We start from the raw sequence: 24,151 nt of genomic DNA, 5'->3' as shown, positions 1-24,151 counted from the left end.
TTTTTAATTTTTTGAGGAACCTCCATCCTGTTTCCACAGTGGCTGCACCGATTTACGTTCCCACCAACAGTGCACAAGGGTTCCCCTTTCTCCACACCCTCTCCAGCATTTATTATCTCTTGTCTTTTGGATAAAAGCCATTCTAACAGGTATGAGGTCATATCTTACTATGGTTTTGATTTGCATTTCCTGGATGATTAGTGACGTTGAGCACCTTTTCATGTACCTGTTGGCCATCTGTATGTCTTCTTTGGAAAAAATGTCTATTCAGATTCTCCTCTGACACTCAGTTTTAACTGATTCATTAGCTCCTGAAGCTAAGTCACGAGAGGATGGAACTCATTGCTTTATTGGTCTAAATGCCTCATCTTGCTGAACAAACATTAAGAGAAGCATCCACCAGTGACCAAAATTTTATCCTTTAATCAAAAGAGTGCATTCCCAAACTGAATATTTTAGCTTTTTATCCGATCTTCACTTAGCTATTTTCCCAAGGTGAGATGCTATTTATAGATCTGCAACTCATCTTAAACTACTTTTTCTGATGTCGCTAAAGAAAAGAAAAAAGTCCCAAATATCAGCAGAAGAATGCAAATATTAGCATGCTGCTGATATTCAACCGTTTCTGACCTACAAAAAAAATCTCAATTTCATGTAGCTCAACCTGGAAATAATTCATTAAATGAGAACCTGCCATTTACACTGTCCTTCAGTAAGAGAATGTGAATTGAGAGAGATGAATGATGGATATTTTGGTCTCATTGTCTGAAATGGTTTGTATTGAATTCAAGAAGTATTGATTCATTGATTTACTCATTCTTTCAAGGAAGATTTATGAATATTCATTGTGTGTCCATAAATAGGCTGTATTGGGTGGGTACAAAAAAAGGATGAAACACAATCTCTACCCTAAAGAAAAGATTCAGTGTGGTCTGATTCTGGCATGTTCTAGCAAAGGTGGTGATCTCAGGAAAATAAGCACCTTTCTAGACTTCTTTGCCACAGTCTTGGAGTATTTTAAGAGCTCTAGAAGATATTACCCAGCTTCTTTCTAATTTCCAGTTAAAGATACAAAACTTAGTACAGTATGAAGAAGTCAGGCTAGACATAATAAAGAGCTTCCTAATAATAAAGCAAGCTCTTCTCTGAAAACACATAAGATGTCCGTTTTCCAGGAGAGGGTTAATCTCTGTGTGGGTCCTTTTTGAGCGCAGATAGGAGACAATAACATCTCAAGGTTCCTTGGCTGTGTTCTGTGATTCTCCAATGCATAACATTTTTACCCCCCATCCCTGTGGGGAAAAATAAAGATATGGAATAAAGCACTTTTACAACTTTGATTAACTTTACACAGAAGGACGAGATCATGTATTTGGAAGGTGAACTTGGGATTTGTAAGATGATGGGTATATTTAGTAGCACCATAAAGAATAATGACCCTGCTACGGAAAATGGTAAAGGGACGACATAACGTCTCCAACTCTTCATTTTCTGGGGGAAAAAAAGGCTTAATAATGATTATTATAGTTTATAATGGGATTTAGTGGCTGCCTAACTGTGTTTTGATTTTCCAGGATTAGCGCTCGGTGCCATAATTGTAATTCCTCCTGATTACAGACTGCACTGCAGTTACCCAGCCACTTGATTCCTTCTGAGCGCCAGCCTCTGCATTCTTTTCCGGCTGATTTGAAGGTAATGAAACAATCTATATTTAGGTGTTTTGCAGAGGTTTTTTATTTTTGGCTAAATGTTAACTATACATTTTTCTTGTAGTAAACGCTGCTAACAGCAAAGGAGTAGAATGGATTTTCAGGAGAAAGTATTTGAAACCTGACCTGACTTTAATCAGTTTCATCTCATCTCCAATCCCCAACTCACTTTAGAGGCTGACGAAGGATAAATGGAGAGATAGACTGTATTTGTCAATGTCTATTCAAAGGCCATCAATATTTGATGGAGAGTACAGTAAACACCTTAGGAGATTCTCCCATTTAGACTGCAGGGAAATAGAGATTTCTGTACAAATAGAGGCCACCTTGGGAGCACAAGCAACACAGCATCTTAAGATGCCAACCGTGGGACCCTCATATGGCAGGTATAAAGGCTCATAGGGATGCACACTTGTATAAACTGAATCCCTGCTTCTCCTTTAGGTCCCTATACGAGTTCTCTCCTTTTCATTCTCACCTGATTTCTGTTTGGTTTGTTCATCATTCTGTTGGTTTATTTATTTATTTTCTACATATATTCTATGTGTCTTTCTAAGCCACCTTAAAACCTTTGAGGAAAAAGAGAGATAATGAATAGATGTATGGATGGGTGGGTAAGTGGGTGGATGGATAGGAGAGGATGGGAGAATGGATAAACAAATGGATGGGTGGATGGATGAATGGATGGATGGAAAGATAACAGGATGGGGTGGATGAATGGACGGTATATTTGTGAATGGATGGATGGATGAATGGAAAGGTGTATTTGTGGAAGGATGGATGGATGGATGGAAAGATATATAGGTGAATGGGTAAATGGATGGATGGATGGATGGATAGCTGGAAAGATGGATGGGTCAATAGGTAAGTGGATGGATGGGTGAGTAGGTAAATGAATGGATGTGTAGATGGAGAGATGGATGGGTCAATAGGTAAGTGGATAGATGGGTGAGTAGGTAAATGGATGGATGGGTAGATTTGTGGATGGATGAACAGAAGGATGGGATGGATGGATGAATGGAAGGAAAGGTGGATTTTTGGATGGATGGGTGGATGGATGGATGGATGGATGGATAGACAGGTGGATGGGTGGACAAATGAATGGATAGATGGAAGGAAAAAACTTAGATAGATGGATATATGGATGGATATATGGATAGATGGATTGATAGTGGGTGGATAAATGGGTAGATGAATGAATGGATGAATGGACAAAAAGAACCCTGAAAGAATACACACTTATGTCAGCAAACCTCTTGGGTAAACATCATTTTCTACCACATGACGATTTGTCCCATCCTTTTCTTCCTCTCCACCATTAACAGTGACATTGCTTTAGTTTAGTTTTTCGTTCATCAGCTCTCAAATCAATTCTCATTCTTCAACTCTCTTTCCTCTGAGAAACTCCTGTTTCTCATGCTCTCCTCGCTTTTTCCAGCATTCAGGCACCCCCGTTTTTCTATGCCCAAATCATCTTGAATATAACTTTCTTATAGCACATACCATACCCTTTGTCATCTTTCTGTCTCCTTTGACAAACAGTGGGGCCTCTTCGAGGCTCTTGTTTTTGTCTTATCTTGGTATCCCCAGTGCTGCACATATTGTTCTGCATGTTGCAATAACAGAAGGTAGCATTTATTAGGTTCCTCCTGTCTACTAAGTGTGTCACATATACTTCACTTGTATTGTGTCATTCCATCCCCACAACAATCATAAGTGGAAGGTATTGATGTGATTCTTATTTATAATTAAGAAAGTTCGTTAAGGTTCAGAGGGGTTTGGTGACTTGCCTAAGATCACAAAGCTGGTAAGTGGTGCAATGGAGGTAGAAATCTAGGCTGTCTGACTCTAGAACACACATTCTTCATGGACAGTATCGTCCCAAGTGGGTGAAAATTGGTTCTTGGGAGGTGAAAAGAATAATACTCATTTTACGTGCAGAGTTCAGAAATACAGAACAGAGAAGCAGCATATCTGTTAAAACTTCATGGGGGGTGGATTGGGAACAAATGTGTGAAAAAGCGCTGTAGTGTGCAATCATGAAAACACACTGAGAACTGTTCACAATAGCCAAGACATGGAAACGACCTAAATGTCCATCGACAGATGAATGGATAAAGAAGATGTGGTACATGTATACAATGGAATACTACTCAGCCACAAAAAGGAACGCAATAATGCCATTTGCAGCAACATGGAGAAACCTAGAGATTGTCATACTAAAGGAAGTAAGTCAGACAGAGAAAGACAAACACCATATGATATCACTTATATGTGGAATCTAAAATATGACACAAATGAACCTATCTATGAAACAGAAACAGACTCACAGACATAGAGAACAGACTTGTGGTTTCCAAGGGGGAGGAGGGATGGGGAGGAATGGAGTGGGAGGCTGGGATTCGCAGATGCAGACTAGTATATATAGGATGGATAAACAACAAGGTCCTACTGTAGAGCACAGGGAACTATACTCAATATCCTGTGATAAACCATCATGGAAAAGAATATTAAAAAGAACATACATATATATATATATAAAACTGAATCACTTTGCTATACAGCAGAATTAACAACATTGTAAATCAAATGTACTTCAATTAAAAAAAAAAGAAAAAAGGCTGAGAAACACTGGGTTACACCATTCACATCCACCTGTTGTAGCACGTTGCCTCTCGTGAGGGGATGGATGAATGGGTTTGCCAACGCAAGGAATATAACTTCAGAGATTCCTTCCTGGACCTCAGGAGTGTGGTGTGCAGACTCCCAAATGAACCCAACTCCTGATTTATGCCCCTGTTTAATCCCTTCCTTTGAGTGTGGGCTGCCTGGTGACTTCCTTCTCTCCAACAGAATCCAGCAAAGACAATGGATGCACTTTCATGATTCGGTTACATACGAAGAGTGACTTCTGTCTTTCTAGCAGACTCCTTCTCTCTTGCTGGCTTGTGATGAAACAAGCGACCACAGGGAGAGGTCAAGACAAGACATGGACGGACAGCTCCAGGTAACAGCCAGCAAGGACTCTCTCTCTCTCTCTGTCTCCCCAGCCATCTGCAAAGAACTGAATCCTGCCAAAAGCCACATGAGTTTGGAAGCAAACCCTTCTCCAGTCAAGCCTTCGGGTGAAACCCCAGTCCTGGCTGACACCCTGGCTGCACCCTTGTGAGACCCAGCTGAGCCGCACCTGGAGTCCTGACCCTGATGTACAGAACCTACGTGATGATAAAAGTGTGTTGTTTGAAGCCGACGATTTTCTGGTAATGGGTTACACAGCAAGAGATCACTAAGACAAGGAGTTTAAACTCCTTGGCTTGAAACCTCGAGAAAGCGAGACCCAAGATATCAACATAAATGAAAAGCAGATTCTGTGAGATTGTTTTCACATCACTTGACAACACCTCCATGGATCTGAAGCAGATTTGAAAGTTATGTTTGCAAATGGTTGTTTGACTAAAGGTGTAGGGAGACCAGAGTTTACTCGCTGGGAAGCTGCAGCTGAGTCCTTCAGAATCATCCTCCACAACAGTGCTTGAGTTGTTACGTGTGTGCGCAGATCTATATACAATTGCGTGTTAGATTTCTTTATTTAATGGTGGTTACTTAGTCAGCTAGCTAGGATGGTGTTTGTTTTATTTGGGAGACCAGCATCCCCTGATAGATGCCAGTCAGCTACCAGCCCAGAGATTGATGGATGGAAGGACACACAGGCACCCATGGGTACGAAATAGTTTGTTACACCCATAGAAAACAGCAAGAGCATTTCCCAAGGAGAAGGGCTGAGGTCTGAGCCAGAGTGAAATGAGAGCAAGGCGGGAGGGAAGTTCTGGGTTTCATTGTGTTATGGGATCCAACCATGGTGAGGGTTTCTGCGTGCACAAGAGTTAGGATTTTCCTGTCTTGAATTTCCCCACCAGCTTCTAGGCAAGTAGCTCCTGATCTTTTTTTTATTGGCTTGTCCAGCTGTAGGACAAAAGAGAACGAGGGAAGGGTCGAGTTTGAAAGCTGTCAGTAGTCAAACATCAAAAATGGACTCTCATATCTTTTCCTGGAAAACTCCTACTCACCCTACAAGACCCAGCTCAAATGTTCCCTTCTCTGATGAATCCAGGTGGAAACTGAACTTATGGGAGTCATTCTCTCCCCCACCCCCGAAATCTTCATAAAAGTATTTACCTTGTTCTGTTTTAATGGAGTCAGACCCTTGATTACAGTGGCCACCTAGTGACAGGATATATTAAAACAATAAGTGTGAAACATTATACATGGTATGACTGACCAGGCATGGGTGAGATTATCAGGTGTTGATCTAGACTCAATAGAGGAAGGTGGGCGTCACCCACATGCAAGGATTCGTAGAATCAGTGTCGAGACAAGAAAACAAGCACAGGAACAGAACTGAGAGCGGTCAGAACGCAGAATCCTTGACGTGAATCTAGAAGGCACTGATGTCACACTGTCCGTTTTCAGGCTCTATCCTTATAGATAAGGTGATCACATGCCCTGATTCGCCTAGGGAAGTCTTGACTTACCCGTTTCTCCAGCAGATTTATGGACGAGTGTTGCCTTTCGCTCCCCAAAATGTCCCAGTTCGGTTGAGAGGTTGAAGGTGTTTCCTCTCATCTTCCACATGCCTAGAAACCACTGTAATCAACCACAGAATTGTAAGGGATTTGGAAGAAGCTGGTTTCTACCCGCCGTGATGGACCTCACCATCGAAAGCCAAGCAGTTCAACGTTCGTTGTGATTAATATCAAAGGATGATGTAGGTGCCACGAGCGTGCAGAACTGTTTTATTTGTGAGACTACCTGGACGTGAAATCTCGGGGGTCTTCCAACAATAACAGCTGACCGGTGTACAGAGCTCTGTGGGCCACGAAGGACTTTCACCTATTTGTCTCCATTACTCTGTGGTACACAAAGCACTTTGCTCTATCTGTCTCCATTAATCCAGAAAAACTCTGTGTGTGAGGCAAAACAGGCATGATTATCCCCAATTTAGAGGTAAGGAAGTTGGGGCTCAGAAAGGTGGGCAGAAGGGCAATTTACCAAATCTGAATGATGCAGACTTGATCCCGGTGGGGTGGGAGTTCCTATCACATGGATTTGCCTGGCTCACGCTTCTCAGATCCACCTGCACTTCTAACGAGTGAGTGTCTCTGACCTGTCTTGACAGGAGAAAGGTGGATATTACACACTGGATGCAGGACATGTGTGCCACACTTTGGTTGAGAAAGGGCATTCATCATTTAGAGGATCCCTATGAGGATTCATTACAAAAGGTTCTAATAACACAGAACATTTGCAAATGTAACTTCCCTCTTCCCAAAGATACTCAAGGAAGAAGAAAAAATGCTTTTGTATTTGTTTGACTGTCCTCATTCCGTTGCCCTAAATAGTTGCTCTGCGATGTCCCTATTATTTCCTGAACCTCCACGAGCACAGCAAGGTCTGATGATAGGCGTACGGTGCTTTGAACTTGCTTTTCGAATCTCAAAGCTCAACCATTAGAAAGGTGGCCACCACTGAACTATCAAAGAAGACTGCCCCCGCCAGGAGAAGATCAGACATTCCTCTTACCCCAGTTGTGTGGCTTTGCATGGAAAGGGTAAGGTGAAGGGAGATAAAAGGGGTAGACCCTTCAGGGGTTACTTGTAACATGTGGACTTATTTGATTTACAGGAGATCTCCGAAATGTTCTCTCTCTTGGTTGCACTTCAAAAAGGACATGGCCTGTTTCCCACTGCATGCTGGACCCCCTGGGTCCAACAAAGTCATCTAAGATTTTGCCAGCCAAATTGTCTTTCTATCCACTTTATTTCTCTGTCATTACTGTGCCACCCAGATCCTGGAGAGGCCCATGAGCGCTGAAATAGGGAGAGAGGCACAGATTTTTGGTAACCATGAATGACTCAGAGCCACTGTGTTGTTGACTCAGATGGTCATTTACTCTGACCTCTTCTGACACGGACTGTGTATAACACACTTTTTGCACAAATATACTCCCAGTTGTCCCAGGGACGTAAACTCCCAGGAGAACCCAGTAGGCAACAGAAAGGAGAGAAGGAGCTTAGTACATTTATTGGAAGCTAATTGCTTGATTTACTCGAGGGCTGGCCAGCTGCGCAAGTCAGTGGAGCAGTGTTGATAGCATTTGCTGAATTTTCATCTTGACTTAGGGAAACCCCAGGATGCCCTGGGAATTTGGCCTCTGTAAAGACCGTAACATATGGTCCATTTGCATAGACATAAGTTTGAGTTCTGAGCCCTTGGGCAAGACTTTCCCAAATTCCTCTCTTGATCTTCTTTCCATTTCCAGCAAACAGGGGAAAGCCACAGATACAGGGGAAAGAGACACAGGGGAAAGCCGCTCCCCTTTTCTCCCAGGCGCCTCATGGTAGGATCTGAACAGTATGGTCAAGACCTTTCTCTCTGATGATCTGTTCCCATCAGAAACAGGAAGGAAAGACACTCAGTCAAGGGGGCTTCACTCATACAGTGGAGGGCATTTTTTTTTTTTTAATCGGTAAAGTAAATGAACAACTTCCTTTATTGCCTTTGGCCCTAGAAGATCAGCCATCTGTTCTAGAAGGTCACAGGTGTAAACCTGAGGCAGTGAGCTTCGGGCCGAACCGTGAGCGGACGTGCGCTTTGGCGTGAAAGCGACACGGCCTCAGACGGCCGACTGGAACATCTGGCCCTCAACTGGCCCCCTGCCTCTTCTGTCAAAGCAGAGTAATGAATGAAAATGCCGTTGCCCGTTACAGATGGAGGAGTCCCTCTAGCTCTCTAGTAGTGAGCGGTCAAGGCATTCTTGTCATCTTCGTTGACCCCCAAACCCCCAAGAAACAGACTCCCCAGTAGTCACCAAGACAGCCCAGAGAAGACAGGTGTCTTGAGCTTGTAGGCTGAAAGCAGACGTTTTGAACCAAGAGGTCAAGTGCGAGAGGAGGCCACGGAGGGTACGGAAGCCACCCAAGTCAACTGGCATTGGGAGAGAAGGCAAGCATCCTACAGAGCCCAAGATGCTCCCACACTCCATGGCATCTTCGGCAAGCAGGGCGTCTTGCTGCCTGCTGGATTCTAATTCGAGGATGTCACCCCCCCAGATGAGCCACTGATATAATTAAAACACAATAGCTATCCTAGCGTCGATTTCTCTCTTGAAACCAAAAACATCTATGTAGTATCTCCCACGTGTGTTAGACACTAGAGAAATGACAGCCAACAGGACAGATGTGGTTCCAACCATCAGGGAATGAAAATGCAAACGGGTTGTACACAAAATAAAGAGCCTCACCAAAGGAAAACTAGGGGATTGTAGGGGGACACGTAGAAAGGGAATCTTACCGAGACCACAGAAAGGGGAACGACTTTCAGGAGAAACGGGCATTCTGTAGGCCTTGCACCAGCCCCGCACACACGTGACCCTTTTAACCCAATTTCAGGCAGCTTAGTGCGTTGAACTAACGTTTACACGAAACCTTGGGCCTGAAAGTGATTTTGTCCACCAGGCACAGCTACCAGGAAGACAGCCCTGAAGTTCTGTTTTGTTTTGCATCGGGGTGGAGTGAGCGGCACAAGGTAGGAGAAGGACACAGGCAAACCGAAGGCAGGGGGCCGGGGAAGCACAGAGCGTGACAGAGAGCCCTGGGGGACCAAGGAAGGGCAGGGACAGCACCACTGACCACAGGCTGAACCTTCCTATCTGCCCGGGGTGGGGGCTTGCCTTCTGAGTGTCTGCAAGCTTGCCTTCTGCAAAAATCCCAGCTGGGAACTTGCACAAGCCCTTCTCCTGGCTTCATCCTCTCCGCGGAATCAGAGCTTCTAGGTTCTAACGCAGTCAACAGAATCTTATTAAGACATCTGTCTACTGTCAACAGCTTATCTTCACGGGAACACTACTGCAAATCCACCCACTGACAAGACGAGTGTGTACGAAGAGCAAGCAGACGGCCCCTTGGAAAGACACTCCAGAAAATACGGGTCACGGAGAATGGCAGCGAGGGACTGGAAATGATTTTCGATCTAGACCCGGAAACAGTGCGATGAACACTGGAGCCTGGTGGATGGGTCGTAGTCTATCAGAGACCTACGTGTTTATTATGGAAAGAGAGCACCGGCGGTGGTTCTTAAGCAGTGGCATCTACACATTTTCTACATTGCCTTTGTCATTTTTGTGGCCTGGAAGCCTCATTTTCTAGAGCAAGGTTCCTCCCCTCTACCGCAACCCCGAGTGCCACACCTGATTTTTTTTTTTTTTCTTCTTCTTTTTTTACTTCTGAAATGCTCTGTTTGGGCAACTTCCTGGCTTTATCCCTGCAACGCCAGTCCCAAGCAACAGCCACCTACGCCTCTCACAAACCCCTTGATAGAATCGCAGATCACGTTCCGCCTGGCAGTGCTGTCGGCACAGCTCTTGTCTGCTCACTTTCCTGTTTTCCCAAACTGCCACGTGGTGTATAGAGAAGTGTTTGCTGCTGGCGATGAGGATGCTGTCTTGTTACGTTGGGTAAATGACTCAGGCAGTTACACGAGGTGACACACCACCATTGCTGTGGGCAGCCCGCCTGTGTGGAGTCAAAGGGGAAAGGTGTGATGATCCTCTCAAAGCAAAACTACACTGGCAGATGGCGAAGACCCATCACCTCCAAGTTATTGGCTGCGGGGGCATGTTGAGAAAATGGTTTTCTCTCTCTCTCCCCATACGCATTTAGAGGGAAGCATCTCTGAGCGTCCATGGTCACCCCTAGGATGGTCCAGATGGATGAGGAGGCCAGGCTGTACCTCCCAGTGGTGCACAGCTACGGACACTCACAAGGGGCGGTGACTGAGTGTAAGCCCAGCTTGGACTCTCCCTTCCAAATCGTCTCTTCTTCCATGGCCTCTGGATTCCAGGGGAGGGAAGAGGGGAACACAGACGGATGATCCTAGCACCAGATCTACCGCTTTGACTTCTTCTCCCAAAAAGGAGGTGGGGATTTGCATGTGAAAGATTGAAAGAGGAAATGCTCTTCCAAGAGACATGAATCTAAAGATGGGAGAAACATTACAGGCTGGTGTTTTTTCCTTGTAATTTAAGGACAATCATAGGAAGTCTACGGCTTTAAAACATTCTCCCCTTGTTATATGTTTCCTTGCAGCTCCCCATCGTACGTAACAGCCTACACGTTATTGATAAGAACTAACGCCACAGTACCTATAGCAACAATTCAATAAATTCGGTTCATTGTTACCTGACAGGTGGTAGGTAAGTTGCTTACACAGCTGGGCTGCCCTACACACAACTGTGATTCTTTGCACGTACCGGCTCAGGCTTGGCAGTGGAGGGTAGGGGATTAGGGTCAGAAGTGTCCTTTCATAGTCTACTTGCTTCTGTTGATCATGTGGAAGGACAACATTCTTCCCAGGGCTCGTAGGGCCCAGGAGCTTCAGGTGAGGATTCGCAGCGGGGAAAGGAGTCAGTGACGCACGTAAGAGCGAGAAGCTGCAGGACCAGCCCGATATTTCGGGGGCAGTGGTGGCGGAGAAGGCAAGACAGCGGTAGGCCTAGGAGAAACCCCTGCCTTTCCCTAACCGCTGGAGAAAGGTAAGCCCCTCGAATGATGAGGACGATGCTATCATTCACGTGTATCAATTAATTTCCATCACGGTCTTATGGATGCAAGTACGGTAACCCTTATTTTAAAGACAAGGAAACTGAGCCCCCAAAGGATATGTGACTTTCTCCAGGATATGCAGTCGCCTGTGTTTTTATATGTAACTCAAGTCAGAAGAGGGGTGTTATTTCCTACAGATGATTGAGTTTTGCCGGTTTAAAATGCTGACCCATTTTCTTTCTTATCGGATGATTCTTAGCACTTGGATTTAACAAAAGCTTAACTGAGAAACCAGTGCCCAGAGCTTGTAGGAAATGCAATCATTCAGCGGCTATCGAATTGCCATTTTCTCTAGCATCCATCGCAATGTAGTTTAAGAAAAACCTTCATCTCCCAAACCTTTGCTGGCTATTTCTAATGAAATGGCTCTTTCAGAAGTAATCTCTCACTATCTTTTACAATGCTGTTTCTAATATCTTCCCCCCACCAGAGTGGAAACTATAAACGCTCACTATTGATGTTCTTATTGAAAAACGGCATTATAACATGTCGCTTTAGAAGCTTGAACGCATCAGAGAAAAGCATGGACAGAATTTAAATTATAGAAAACTGAAGGTAGCTGATTGGATTTTTAGTCTATTAAAAAAAATAATAAACTTATTCATACGGACAGTTTTTCAAAGTCTTTCATCCTGTGTGGTCTCGAATCCACGGTGAAATGTAGGGTTAATTCTAAGGTCTGTCGGGGAAGGAATAAAGAGAATGGGGCACGTGGAGGGGGGGTGTCTCATGAAAACCAATTCAATAAGAAATAATCTGATAAGTGAGGGGCGTAAATGTCTGGAAGGTGGCCTCACAGAGTCCTGAGTGAGTCCATTTAGTGATAAATGTCAACATCAGGACTCTCCAGAGGGAAATAATTGCATTAGTCACTGCAAATAGACATAAAAGACTAGCCTTTCTTGGGTTTTGTTTTTGTTTGTTTTTTCTTTAGCGTTCATACCAAGAAGACAGTTAGTGAGTTTCAGTGACTCCATTCGTTAAGAGTAAAAAAAAAATATGTAGCAAATTACAAAGAAACACCTCCATTATCGAAATCAGCCTAGGGAGAACAGAGTATGTACACACTGCCTCAGTCTCATGCACACGTTAGTTGGAAATCACTCTGCACACCGAGTGTCACACGTTTTTATGGGGATAGGAATGAGCTGAAAATCAGGCAACATGTAAAACAGCCTCTGGAAAACCGTACATTGTACCCTTTTAATGCTGGCTAAAGCTAAAAGGGAAGAGAAAACTCCAGTGGGCAAAAAAAAAAAAAAAAAAAAAAAGAGAAAGAGATGGAAAAAAAATGAAGATAATGTAAATCTCATAAAGATTTTGGTTTACCTTTGTCTTGCGATGAAAATGAGCTTCATTCAAATCCAATCCTTCAGTCCAGGATGTGGGTGTCTTGGATCCAGTGGCATGAAAAAGTCAATAAACTTTTGGTTGATGTATGACGTACTGAAGAAAAGTGCACAAATCATACCTGTATGGGAAAATGAATGATGGCACAGTGAACACAGACATGTCACCACCATCCAGGTCAAAAAATCAAGCATTACCTGCATCTGAGAAGCATCTTCCAGTGACCTCCCAATAATTACCACTCCCCATGCCAAAAAATCACTGTTTCCTAAATTCTAATACCATAGATTCAATTTGCCTGTTTTTAAACTCTATATAAATGGAATCGTACAGTATTTATTACTCTGTCTAGCTTCTTTCATGTAACATTACAAGATGTATCTATGTTGTTGCATGGGGTGGTTCATTCAGTTTTTAGTTCTATGCAATATTCTTTTGTATGAATACACCTCAGTTTATTCATTCATCCTACTGTTGATAAACATTTAGGTTCTTTCCTTTTCTTGGCTTTAATGAATAGTGATGCTGTGAAGATCCTTGGACAAAACTTCTGGTGCAGGTATGTACACATGTATGTTAAGAATGGAACCAGGTATATCTATGGTCAGTTTTCATAGATACTGCCAAACAATTTTCCAAACGGTTGCACTAATTTATACGTCCTCCCACCAGCATTGTGAGTGAGTTCCAGTTGCTCTGTATCTTTGCCAACACTTCCTGATATCAGTCTGTCTATGGTAGCCGTTTTGGTGGTTGGGCAGAGGTCTCTCATTCTGGTTTTAATGTAAATTTTCCTGACGTTCAATGAGGCGGAGTATTGTTTTCATGGGTGCATCAGGCATTTGGATGCCCAAAGTGTGAGGTGCTAGTTCAAACTTTTTGCTCTCTTTTGAACTGGGCTGTTAGTTGGGTTTCTTTTGTTTTTGTTTTTTTTTACTTATTATTTTGTAGGAACACTTTCTATCTTGAGGATAGGACAATTTTGCTAGTTTAAAATGCTGTTGGGACTTCGCTGGTGGTCCAGTGGTTAAGACTTTGCCTTCCAACATAGGGGATGCGTGTTCAATCCCTGGTTGGGGAGCTAAGACCCCACATGCCTGGCGGCCAAAAAACCAAAACATAAAACAGAAGCAATACTGTAACAAATTCAATAAAGACTTTAAAATTGGTCCACGTCAAAAAAAAAAAAAAAACTTTAAAAAAGTAAATAACTAACTAAATAAATAAAATGCTGTAAATATCATGTCATAAACCGTGGCTTCTCTTTTTACTCTTTTAATGGTGTCTTTTGCGATCAGAACACCTTGCCAGTTTATCGGTCTCTTCCTTTATCAGGAGCGTTTTGTGCCCCGTTAAGATAGCTTTGAGAATCGTGACGTGTCTGATGGCGGTCTGATTATTTGATCTCTTTGTCTGTTTGTTTCTCTTTGTTGTCAGCAGGATGGACTGTCTGAGAGAACTAGGCAGATGTTGCTGGAAGTGTAACTTCAATCAAACAGTATTTTGATTAAACTACAATGGTCCTCAATGCTTTATTCTTTTAATCAAATGAATCCTGTTTTCCCTTTGCCTTTAAACTAACCAAACTGAATTCCTTTCTCTTAAGGCTCTGTCCCGTAATAAAATTAAAATATACTTTACAAATAATTTAGTCACTGATAATTTAGTACAATTGAGTTATGAAATTCATGTCATTTTTCATTGTATTAGGAATATAAAGTCAATGAAACAAAAATTTACTAGGTACCTATTAAGGTAGAAAAAAAGGTATCAAAAGGAGAAGCTGGGGAAAATGAATGATAATTTTAGCCTACTTCAATAACGGGCAAATTGCAAAATCCTGCAACAGATTGCTAGGTGGAAAGGATGAAATTACTCATTCTATAGCAGCCTGAATAATATGAGTAAGAGCTATTAGAATAGTGAATACAGCAACAATCCAATAACTACTGTTCGTTGTTAATACTGGCAGGTGAGTCCATGAATTGCCTTCTGGCTCCTGATGATTGCTTGGAAACTTTGCCTCTACAGGTGGACAAGCCCCTGATAAAGAGTCTGACACCAGCATACATTGTTCACACAAATAAAATCAGACAGGCATTTTGAAGAATGACGTTATTAACTTTAAAACACTTGGATTTATTTTAAACTGAGAATATTTCTTCTTCCTAGGTTTATATCACTCATATGGAAAATGAATCATGATTCTACATATATTCTATATATTTAATTTGGCCATCTCTTACACCACTTTTTTTCATAGACTGATTATTTTCATAGGTTTTTTATTGAAATACAATATGGCTCTTTAATGAAGGAAAGATGAAGAGAAGTATTATATTCTTTATGTAATCAAAATGGATAAACCAGGCCAAAGAAAACATAAATTATTCAAGGTTATGACTACCTTTCGACAGCAGTCCTGGGTTCCATCCATGAAAGCATTAAATCTTCCAAAATGTGTGTGTGTGTGTGTGTCTGTGTGTGTTTTAATTGTGCTGCAAAAAATCTTAGGTTTTTGAAATAGTTTTCAGGTCAGATAAAAACTGACCAGTCCTTGCTCTGGCAAATAATAAAATCTGTAGCAAGGCTAAAGAAATGATTTGTGGTGAAAGACAAAATAAATGTAGACATGGGATAAGAGATTTTTCTTCCTTCATCTATACTCAAACCTACCATTTACGTGAGAGTATAATAAGGTTGGTGAGTGTTATGTTCATAGATGTGCTAAACCATGTAGGAGTGATACATGCCTCCCATTTAAGGCTTCAATTGCACCTGGACACTTTACTCTTCAGGACTAAAATGAACTTTATTCTCAACCTCACCAGTGAATGTTATTATTTTTTTAAAAAAAAGGAGGGCAGGGGATACTGGCAGAGTAGGAACAGCAGAGGTGACAGAGATGAATTCTAGCGTCAGAGTGGGTTTTAAATAAACAGAAAAGAGTGATGTGAGAGAGAAATGCAGGAGTGTATCTTATCTATGGCATCCTACTCTGGAGAAATTCCTTTGGTGTCAATATGTTTAGCTTTCAAAGAATCACATAGACTTAAATGTCAAGGGGTTTTTGTGTATCTACCCAATTCAAAATCTCTTTCAAGGTTGCTGGCAGACAGAGGCAATTTTCCAGGCAATCAGCTGGAATTTCCCACTTTGATCTGAAGGAGAGGACAAAAATACTTGGAATCTGGGATGTCCTGCTCCAGTGGGGGCTCAAGTCTTCTCTCTGGAAACTCTGGTTTTCCAGTTTATTTCTTTTCACTTTGGGAATTTCTAAGCCAATGGATTGGAAATAAATAGAGAAAGAAGCATACGCTTCTTTCAGGAAGTAAAGCCATTGGGAAGAAGTGAATAAAAATCCTTGCACTTTGAGAAAGGGTCATGGCAGTGAGGCAAAGCCCAGTCTATGGGAGGGAACCTGCCCCTGTGGGCGGGAGGGAGCTGGATCTCTGCAGAGCTGGCTGCTGCCGCTCATGAGACAGGGCATACGTGATCACCATGGAGACACATCACCCTGGGCATCAGGCAGGGACAGCCAATAATATGGCTTTATATGAGTTGGGTAGCTTAATTAGGAAAAGCCACCCAATATCTTCATCTTCAACCAACCAAGTAGTGTCCTTTGGAGGAACAGTGTTTAATCCTAGTTATAAAATAAGAAGACATTAAGCATGACAATGGAAGACCAGGTTAATAAAACAGTGGATCTTGCCACAGAGAAGCAACAATGAAAAACAGACATACTCTTCACTCAATAAATAGTGATGAAATACCTACTTGAAACAGGTGTCTTGTTTGATAGACATATTGATAAGCGCTTTCACTTACATCCTGGATCTCTAAAACCTAATTGTACTTGAGTCCTGTTTATAAGAGTTTTAAAGAAAATTAATGTTGGGAGCTGAAAAGTGAATATGGCATTTTTCTCCATGCCCCAATACTTTTCTCTTTTTAAAAAATTTATTCATTTTATTTATTTATTTTTGGTTGCATAGGGTCTTCGTTGCTGCGCGCGGGCTTTCTCTAGTTGCGGAGAGCGGGGGCTACTCTTCGTTGCGGTGCGCGGGCTTCTCGTTGCGGTGGCTTCTCTTGTTGCGGAGCACGGGCTCGAGGCACGTGGGCTCAGTAGTTGTGGCTCACGGGCTTCAGTAGTTGTGGCTCGTGGGCTCTAGAGCGCGGGCTCAGTAGTTGTGGCGCATGGGCTTAGTTGCTCCGCGGCATGTGGGATCTTCCCGGACCAGGGCTCGAACTCGTGTTCCCTGCACTGGCAGGCGGATTCTTAACCACTGCGTCACCAGGGAAGGCCCCCCCCCCCCCAATACTTTTCTAAATAAACAACACCATGTGCATATGTTTTTCAAGCCCCGACACAGTTCCTGGTATCTTAGTCTCTCCTAGAAATCTCTCCAGAGTGAAAACAATCTTTTAAAACTCAAAGGATAATTCTGTTTCTAAAACACCTACTCTGTGGCAGGAAATTGGTTATGCACTTCATCTCGTTTATTGATTATAGCTTCAGCATGATCCTGCATGGTGTGGATTGTTTATTGTGCTTTACAGAAGAGGAATCCAAAGAGGAGATGATTTAAGGTTTCTAAACTTCCAGGGAAGGACCTGAGAATCTGAAGTCCGTGGATCTTATTCCAAAAGCTCTTTCTTACTTATCTACCTGAAATGGATTCACAAACGGGTGCTCAGTGAATGCACAGAGTAACTGCTGCAGGAGTTTCTTCCCTTCCCCTTGTTGACACAAACATAGGATTACGTTTCACGACGATCACTAAACATCACGGTTCTCAAATGTGAACACACACCAGAATCAGCTGCGGCTGGGTCCACAAGGTTTTTCTGTAAAGAGCCACAGAATAAGTATTCAGATCCTGCGGTCCATACAGCCTCTCTTGTAATTGTTCAGCTGTTGTAATGTTAAAGCAGCCATACACCATAAGACGTGACAGGGCGTGACTGCGTCCCCCTAAAAGCATACTCATGGACACAGAATTTCATACGGTTTCCATGCGTTGCAAAATATGATTCTCCCATGTGACATTAACATTTGAGATAAACATAAGGCTATTTTTTTCTTACCATTTTTTAATAAATAAAGAGATGGCTGATATAAATATAAGCCTTATGAGTATCAAGTAGATCATAAAAAATTCTGGGAGGGAGCAGAGAGCTTAGAATTTTCTGTTATGGAAAACTGCCTTTCATAGTAGAATTTACAGTTTTTCCGTTACCAGTTTTGTTGTTGTTTCTTGGCATAATTAAGTACTTCAATGTAATTTTGTTATAATTACCAAAAAAACCCATGATTCTTCTTTTGATTTTGTTTGTTTCCCCAACCATTTAAAAACAGAAAGACCAGTCTTAGTTTACGGCTGGAAAAAGGCAGATGGTGGTTCAGATCTGGACTTCTGGGCTTCGTTTGCAGATCCTGACCTAGAGGGGTTGTTAAAACCGAGATGCTGGGCTCCACCCCAGAGTTTCCCGTTCCTTAGGACCAGGAGCTGTCCTGAGAACTGCATTTCTAACAAGCTCTGTGGTGGGTTCCACCCTCAACTGAATGGTGCAGGAGGATTAAGAAATCAAAAATGAGTCGCTTGTAGGTCAACTCTTGTTCAAAGCCGTGATGTTTCTGCATAATTTTCCCACGTGCCTGTGTCCCACACCTGTTTTCTTTAATCAAATCAGCTGCCTACATTTGAAAAGTGGGATATTTGCAGAAAAACACAAGCTTCTGACTATTCTTGAAAAATGCAGAAAACATTGTAGTGTTTTCTACATCGAGGGCAATGTTGACCCTTGATTTCTACATGGCAAACCCTGCAGTCAAGTCAAGATGGCCCCATGTAACAGTGCTTACAGCTCTCCATGGTCTTTACGTAGTCTGTCACTCATGTCCTCATCTTTTCTGGCCCTGGGACCATTTGCCTTCACAATCCCTAAACTCCATGGATGGAGAAAGATTACTGTACCTTACATCAGAGGACTTAAATTTAAATAACACCTACTGGAACGAAGTGAGAGAGTGGCATGCACATAGATACACTACCAACTGTAAAACAGATCGCTAGTGGGAAGCAGCCGCATAGCACAGGGAGATCAGCTCGGTGCTTTGTGACCACCTAGAGGGGTGGGATAGGGAGGGTGGGAGGGAGACGCAAGAGGGAGGGGATATGGGGATATATGTATACGTACAGCTGATTCACTTTGTTATACAGCAGCAACTAACACACCACTGTAAAGCAATTATACTCCAATAAAGATGTTAAAAAATAAATAAATAAATAAATAGCACCTAATTTGTGTTGGGCACCTAGCCATACACTCTCTCTATATATATAGTATATGACACACACACACACACACACACACACACACACAGACCCATGTACGTATACACACACACACATATATATATGTATATGCATATATATGGTTAATGCATATATAATACTACATATAAAATCATATACAGGTAATTTCACTAATATATACATCGACCAGGGAGGTGGGCATAGCTACCTCCATTTTCTAGTTACACAAAGGGAATTACAAAGGTCATATAGATTGCCTAAGGGTACCCAGAAGGACAACTGAATACCAAATCTGTCTGCCCCTAAACGGTATGACCTCTTCCCTATATACTAACCCTCCCTCTCCAAGCGCAGAGCAAAAGAAATATTTCCTGCAGCATATGCTCCCTACAGATATGAGGTGTGCCTCCCAACTGTTAAGTGTGGTGAAGAAAAAATAGAGCAGCGGATTATTTACCAGAAATAAATATCAAATTTTATAAATTTTGTATCATTATAGGCTCATGGTTTTTTAAAACATAGCAATAACTTGTCTAAAGAATGCTGTGCTTTGCAAATCTACTGTAATATATTTTATTCCCTGACACGCAATTGCATACCAATCAGTTTTGATTCTCTGTTCTTCACCAGGCGATATTTATTTGAAATATCTCTGATTTGGTTCTCCAAAGAACAAGCTGTGTGCTGAATAGGGGGATCAGACGCCTGTTTCTGCGGGTGATCAGCCATGCTATTTTGAATCACTATGGGAGACAGGTTCAAAGGTTAGACGTCAAAATCTTTTCAGAGATTCGTTAGTTTCCGCATAGCTAGCAAAAAGGAAGCGGCAGAAATCAGGCATTTGAAAGAGAGCTATAAACGTAGAGAAAAATGATCATGATTAGCGATTGTTTTCATCCATGGGGATGCTGTAAAACTGTACCTAACATATGCCGCTTTATAGTACATGTATAGCGTGCAAACCAGTATGTTAGGTGTACTTTGTGTACGTGTGCGGGGGGTATGTATACACACATACAAATTCACATATAACAGTTATACGCATATATGTATGTATACACATATATATGACAAAGAGTATATTTTAGATGCACTTATTTATAACATGTGGATTAAAACAGTTGTGATATAGATATCAATGCATATGTAATATACACTACCTATAACATATAATATATATCACAACTGTTTTAATCTATATAAGTTATAAAAGTGCAAAGTTTGTAATATATATAAAACAGAGTATATGTACTATAAATGTTATGTATTTTTCATATGTATAACGCAGTATAACATATATTCTTATATTCTTATTCATATATAATAGTTGAATTGTTTTTATATATATATGTTTATACATATTACAAAGAGGATATTTTAATATTTAATAACATAGATTAAACAATTACGATACATATCATGTTATATATATTGTATAAATTATATATGCATTGATATATATATTGCAATTGGTTTAATTCTCATGTTATCAAAGTGCATCTGAAACGTACTCTCTGTAATATATATAAATATATATAACAGAGTATAACTGTTATGTATGAACACACACACACACACACAGAGTTCACCTAACATATACTGTTTTGTAATCTGCATATATTACAAAGCAGCATATTTAGGTGCATTTTATAGCATCATATGGATTAAAAACAAGTGCTAATCATGCTGATTTTTCTATAAATACCACACACACACACACACACACACACACACACAGATGTGTGTGTGGGTACATAAAACATTCCTATCAGAATTCATACAGATTATGAAAACCACAATCCTGGAAGTTGCTCTGTATTCAGAGATACTCAATAAATCACCAAGCATTGTATTTTACCCTTTACAATGGTAATGATGCCTCAGCGTCTGTGTGTGTGTGCGTGCGTGCGTGCGTGTGTGTGTGTGTGTGTGTGCACCCCATCTCAGTAACCCTGAGAGCTGACCTCATGGCAGCAGGCAGGGGAATGCCTGTCTCTTCCCCCATATTTCACAGCTCCCAGCATTTCCCAGGGGCTGAGCTCTGTAAGCACGTAGTAAATGAACAGTCACGGTGCCCCCAGAAGGTGTTCCTCCAAGTTATGCACTTCCAGTGTGCAACAAACACACGAAAACTTGCACCAAAGTGTCTTCACCCCCCAATTCTGTCACTTTGATTTGAAATAAAAGGAGAAATTCTTTTATGTAAATATTTGGAATCTTTAAAGTGAAGATCATCAGCTGGAAGAAAAGCAAAGATGTGAATTGAAACGTAATAACTTTTCCAGCAGGATCCATGTGTCTATTTACCATGAACATTTCAATTTGTACAACACTTTTGCTGCCTTTGTGGAGAGAGCTTACTTAGCCCCCATAGTTGGAGCTCAATTTCTTTCTGGACTTGACAGATCAAAAGGCATAGGATTTTTTCCCAGGAATCCTGGCATCTTGTACTGTTCACGCCATTCCAGCCTGTCATGTTTGTCAGTGAAAGAACAGGAAACTGCTTTGAGGAGATGCGGAAGGAGGTACATGTGACTGACAGTGTTAACACTTAGAATGAAGAGAATGGCCATATTTTAGATTCCACATATAAGTCATATCATGTGGTATTTGTCTTTGTCTTTCTGACTTACTTCACTTAGTATGATCATCTACTTCAATTTAAAAAAAGGACCTACTGTGTGTATAGCACAGGGAACTCTACGCAGTACTCTGTAATAACCTATATGGGAAAAGAAACTGAAAAGGAATGGATATATGTATGTATAACGGAATCACTTTGCTGTACACCTGAAACTAACACAACACTGCAGTCAACTATACCCCAATATAAAATAACAATTGTTTAAAAAAAGAATAAAGGGAATGCCAGGTGACAGTGGAGGCTGGAGATACATCCTGTTTCTCTGCTGGTTCAATTAAGAACATCGTGCAAAGTGCTTCCGTGATTTAATGCAGTTTCTCTTTTATCTACTATTGGAGGAGTTTGTGTTTGTCTATGTATGGAAAGTATAAGTTCTCTTTTTAGTTTTCAAGGTAGTAGAGGTACTCAGGTGCAGCGACAAATTACTGCGAATGGATTCTTTGTAGGTAAACCATTATTAGAGTGATGGCCCAGAAGTGGTGAAAACAAAGATTTTGAAAATTCAAATAGGCTGACGTGGAGAAAACCACACATAATCAAATTCACAATGTCTAAGTAATGTATAATTAGGCTATATTTTCCCAGGACAAAAGCACTGAGTTTTGAAAAGGAAATATTAAACTTTTGCTTTAAACACATAAATACTGAAAATAACGACGTTTTCATCTAAACCATGGTAAGCTTTTAATGACAGACATTTGTGTGCATTACAAGCCCAAAGGCCTTCATGGAAAGCGCTATTTTTTTTTCTCTTGGTGCTTTTAAACATGCTTGACAATTTGCACTTTGCTTGCAGCCCTACCCTCCAGAATTCCACCAGCTCACTCCATCGAAGTGTTGCCAGTTTGGATCAGTATTATGAGAAACTAAGCAAAAGGCTCAATTTAGCATGCAAATCATCGCCTTGGTTACTTGACCCTGAGATGCCAAGAACAAAGCCAGGTGCTCAGCTGAATTTATTACATTTAAACTTATTATACAGTCTTAGCTTTTAATTTTCTTTCACCAAGATGAGCAACTTATTCACTCTGGCAAGTCCACAGAGCCTATCACATGCTTTCCCATTCCCCTGGGCAGGTTTCCTGGTCTGTATTTTAAGGTATAAACAAAGTTCTCTTCATATGAATATGTAGAAGTTTTTTCACATTCATTATTTTATTTACAAGGTCACTGAGCTAACCTTGATTTTACTGCTGACGAAAGGTGAGCTGCAGAGATCAGGGCACCTGAACCTTGTCAGGCAGGTACAGCGTGTCAGGGCTGGATCCCAGGCCTATTTCTTTTGACCCCCGATCCTACACCCCACGCCTGGTTCTCCTACACCCCACGCCTCTGACACGGTCAAAGGCCACGATGTTAGCATTCCATTGCCCATTGAATGAGTTTATCCCACTCTCGCCTTACATCAAATTCTGTCTCCATTCTGGATCAGACCTCAGCTCTACTCTTCATGGACTGATTTAGTACGTATTCACCCAAAAGAACAACTAGCAGAGACACAGACGTACCATGTTTAGAAAATCTCTAGTTACGTAACCGCGATGGTTTGCAGAGGTGAATGATGCACATAGATAGCTACAGATGCCCTTGCATTTCTTCAGGGTCCTTTTAAAACTACATGCCTGGCTCTGATATCCATAAGGGAATGAACAATCTGGAAAATCCCCACAGAAACACTGGGGCCCCAGGCAAGGTGAGATGGGTGCATACCATTTGAGATCTGTCCCCCAAAACAGGTGGGGTGACTAGGGAAGATGAGGAAGGGTTAAACACTTGTTGGCTCCTCTGAACACCTGGGGTCCACACATTTGGGGGGGGAGATATTCTCAAGTTCATCACCGTGCGCAGGAATTTGAGGAATTCAATAGGTGGACACATTACATTCCATGCTTCTCAAACTTTCCTGTTCCTTAAGTCTCCTGGAGATTTTACCACAAGGCACATTTGGATTCAGTAGGTCTTGGGTAGAGCCTGAGAGCATCTCTGATGATCTCTCTCCTCAACGCCAGTATCCTTGACCTTTGGACCATACTTTCTGTGGAAGACTGTCCTACAGGGCCCTCAACAGCGGTGTCTGGAGGGAAATGCCAATAGACTGACATCCAAAACGGGAAGATGCCCGGGGACTTTCCAGTGATCCAGCATCAAGCGTTAATAACATCAGTGAACGTGGTTGTGAATTACAGCAAAACGCTTTCATAGTCAATGCTCGTTTCAAGCTCAAAATGTCTTTGTGAAATCAATAAGACAAACATTATTTCTTCTTCTTATTTCCAAAAAAAAAAAAACCCAAACAAACACCTAAAGAATAGTTAAGTAGATGGAGAGACATCATACCACAGGTTAGTGTCTCCTGTACTCTTAGCGTTAATTTTGGGATTTTTCCTTAGATGGTTTTCTGTCCCCATAAGCCTAGTCACAATTTCCCTCCATCTACAGAAATAAGTGTGATGGACCCTGATGAAG

General features: G+C 41.7%; 1 long non-coding RNA gene across 1 annotated transcript in view; it reads right to left on the bottom strand.

Annotated features, from left to right (window-relative positions):
• Nucleotides 1–10,203: 10,203 nt before the first annotated feature.
• Nucleotides 10,204–24,151, bottom strand: part of LOC133082906 (uncharacterized) — a 220,469-nt gene continuing 206,521 nt past the window's right edge. The window contains exons 4-5 of the long non-coding RNA XR_009699079.1: nucleotides 12,698–12,839; nucleotides 10,204–10,279 (exon numbers count right to left, since the gene is read on the bottom strand). This is a non-coding gene — a long non-coding RNA (uncharacterized LOC133082906). The remainder of the gene's footprint in view (nucleotides 10,280–12,697; nucleotides 12,840–24,151) is intronic.

The sequence above is a fragment of the Eubalaena glacialis genome, chromosome Y (genome assembly GCF_028564815.1).
Source record: "Eubalaena glacialis isolate mEubGla1 chromosome Y, mEubGla1.1.hap2.+ XY, whole genome shotgun sequence".
Taxonomy (NCBI): domain Eukaryota; kingdom Metazoa; phylum Chordata; class Mammalia; order Artiodactyla; family Balaenidae; genus Eubalaena; species Eubalaena glacialis.
This window is presented reverse-complemented; position numbering and strand designations above follow the sequence as displayed.